Source organism: Oxyura jamaicensis, chromosome 2 (assembly GCF_011077185.1).
Source record: "Oxyura jamaicensis isolate SHBP4307 breed ruddy duck chromosome 2, BPBGC_Ojam_1.0, whole genome shotgun sequence".
In the NCBI taxonomy this organism is placed as follows: Eukaryota; Metazoa; Chordata; class Aves; order Anseriformes; family Anatidae; genus Oxyura; species Oxyura jamaicensis.
Window position 1 is genome coordinate 128,769,626 of NC_048894.1, and position 3,278 is coordinate 128,772,903.

Here is a 3,278-nt window from a genome sequence, read left to right on the forward strand (position 1 = left end):
AGACCGTGCCATGCCGTGCCATACCATGCCATGCCATGCCGTGCCATGCCATGCCGTGGTCTGTCTGCCACCTCCCCGGACGCTGCGCCTCGCAGCTGTACCCCACACCCTTCCTCTCACATGCACTGAGGCCCTCGGCTCCCCTCACGCTCCCCCACAAGGTCCAGGCACTGCAGCCTCCCTTCGGGTAGCTGTAGGCAGTGCTGAAGTCTGCCCTCAGCCTCCTCTTCTCCAGACTGAACAACCCCATTCCCCCAGTCGCTCCTCGTAAGTCTTGTTTTCTAGTGCCTTCACCAGCTTTGTTGCCCTTCTCTCCGCATCCTTGTAGTGAGGGGCCCACCCTGACCACAATGTTCGAGGTGCGGCCTCACCAGCGCGGCGCACAGCACTTGTTGGACAGGACCGTCCCTCGGAGGAGGGTGGCCTTATTTTTCTGTGTGCACCCCCCCACTCTTCATTGCCGTGTGCCTCCTAGGTTGATTCCAGGACTGGCCCAAGTCACGGCGAACGGGAGCCGCTTCTCACTGCTGCAGGCTTCCCTCCAGCAGGGACCCGCCGCCGCTGCCCCCCGCTCTGCTGCGTGCGCTAAATTAACTCCGGTCCCCTCCCTCCCGGCCTGCTCTCCCAGGGCAGCAAGTGCTTTGAAGAGTAATCCCATCAACCTGTCATCCCCGCCCGGAAACTCGCCGTTTCTATGGTTACGGTGCCCAATTCAACCAGTGGCTCTGGCCCTCACATTGCGGCCTGGCGAAAACATCGACAGCCCCCCTGCCCCCAGCACGTACCGAGCTGCGGCGTCCGCCCTGCAAGCAAGAAGCTCCTGTGATTTTCCTTACAGGCTTCTCGCTGAACTTGTGTGGCTTGTCTGTGCCACCGACACGGCTCGGAGCTGTGTCACAAGTCGCGTGGAAGTGCCTGCGAAGTTGTTGGAAACAGCAGAAGAGTTTTTCAGGCTTTTTGCGTGGGCTGCGAGCAGCACTCCAAGTGTGAAGGTGTTTTCTTGGGAGCTGGGTGCTGGCGTTCACACCTGCACATCTCTGAGGCCCAGGCACCCCACCAGAGACTTGGCTGGGGAGCTCTTGCCATGCTGGCCCCATGCAGCATGCAGCTGCTGAGCACAGGGAATGCATTTCTGCCTTCAGGCTCGCCAAGGACAGGGATAACTTCCACACCAAAGTCCCTACCGTAAGCTGAGTGCCTCGGCGGCACCGCTGGTGCGGCAGCACTGGTCTCAGCTCCCACTGCTGGGGAGCTGTGTATAGTGATGTATGAGCAAGGCTAGCACTGTCAGCATCTTGGCAGCAGCAGAGCTTCATTCATCTTCTGGACAGCCCTGAACAGTGCAGGTAGTCTTTGCTTTCACCTGAGGAGGCTTCAGCTCATCTCCAGAACCAGACCTGGGATGTAACTACTCAGGGCTGATCTGCGAGCACACACTGAAGCCACCCAAGCAGAGCTACCTTTTACTCAGTCAGCCCTCTGAGTGAGGTGGGGGCAGGCAGATTGGGTGTTTTACCACCCAGTTTCCTTTCCAGTCAGTCCAACCCCTTTTCTCTTTTCATGCAAGCCTCCCTCTGAGTCAAGGTGCTTACAGGCAGCAGCTGCTTCCACTAGACCTCCCTTCTCCCCCTCCCAAAGCGCAGCCTCCCTGTGTGCTGCAGGAAGCCAAGATCCTCCAGGAGGAACGACACCAGGTTGCAGAAGATGCTGAAGTGAGCTGAGTACTTTGGTCTTGGGGAGAAAATGCTGGTTTGATTTGCAGACACCTTCTTAATTACAGTGAAATGCCATAGTATGCATGTGTGTAAGAGTGTACCTTGGATGTAAAATAGTACAAGGAATTCAATAATGTGCTGTTGGCAGGACAGCTTCTATCAGCATTGCCAAATTGTGAGGGGGTCATTGGCCACAGATAAGTGGCAGCTACAGACACCTTCCCACCAGGGGGGAAATTTGCCATAGCTGGGCAGTTTGTTTAGCCCTGGCTTCATTCCTCAAAATCACCCAGTATGGCTTCCACCAGATATCATACAGTAAAACCATGTTTTTCTTTTTGCTGACCTTTTTCAACCAAGTCTTCTGTAGTTTGCCAAAACATTTTTCTTCTGCCTCTGCAGTACTTTTCTTGTAATTGGACCAAGAAATAATAATACAGAAACTTGTTCATATTTCCTGCTGTCAAAATCCTAGCAGTCCACCAAGGAACAATCTGACTAGCCAGGTTTTCCTGTGCAGTTTTGCAACTTCAATGTTGTAAGAGTCGTGACCAAAACGTGCTTCATGTGGTACACTGATGGTTGGAGAGGGAGGCCCTGCTCCAAAGAGAGAGTCTAAGTCCTGCTATGAGTTTCCTTTGTCAGTAAGATGCAGCTTTGAGAAAAATGTGTGTGCTATTTGTTCTTGCTAGGAAGCATAGGATGGGAAACAACTCCCAGACCTTCTGTTCCACCATGCAAACTGTTATGTAAAAGTATGCTCTTTAAAAGGGGAAACGTGACTTTTTGGCAAATAGAAACAACCATTTTTCTTAACAATTTTTCTGGAACTGAATTTCATCATGCAAAAAGAAAAATGAAAGTTGAGCATGCCCCGTAGCTGTCAGTAAATACAGTTTGGAACAAAGCAAATCAAAGCAACAATTTATTGCTTTTGAAGGTACCAGCTATTAACAGCTTTGATGACCACTGCACAGACAGGTTAAATGAGTGCTGCACATTACCTATCTGACGCAGCGAGCACTGGCTCCATCTTTATTTTCTCTCAGGGGATACCTTGCATTCACCTCACACCTTTCTGCTGCAGCATTTCCCTGCTGTCCTGCAGCCACCTGAGCACAAGTTCGATGTGGGGAAGCAGCCACCACGTAGGGCACCCTTGGATCTCAGGGTAATGATCTGAGGGGGAATGTTTAGCGTGTGTGAGCAGAGTGACAAAATGCCAGGGAGTTTTAATTGCCACAGAGCAGTCAGGACTTTGGCTGAGGTTTTATCTAGGAGATCCTGGCAAAGGAACCTCATTTGTCTACTTTAGGTAAGTTAAAGACTAAGCCTGACTGGTTTGGATGCGAAACCTTATTCCATATAGGCTGCATATTTGTATGTTGCTGCCTAGACCACTAAACCCTCTCCTCTGGGGAGGAGATCAAAATCAAATCCCATCATCAGTTGTCTCTCCCATTGCATTATGGAATACCAGAATAAAAATAAGCAACAGAAGAAAAGTGCCGCCTTGGTTCTGCCAGAACAAGGTTAGAACTGAACCTACCTTCTGCTAAGGAA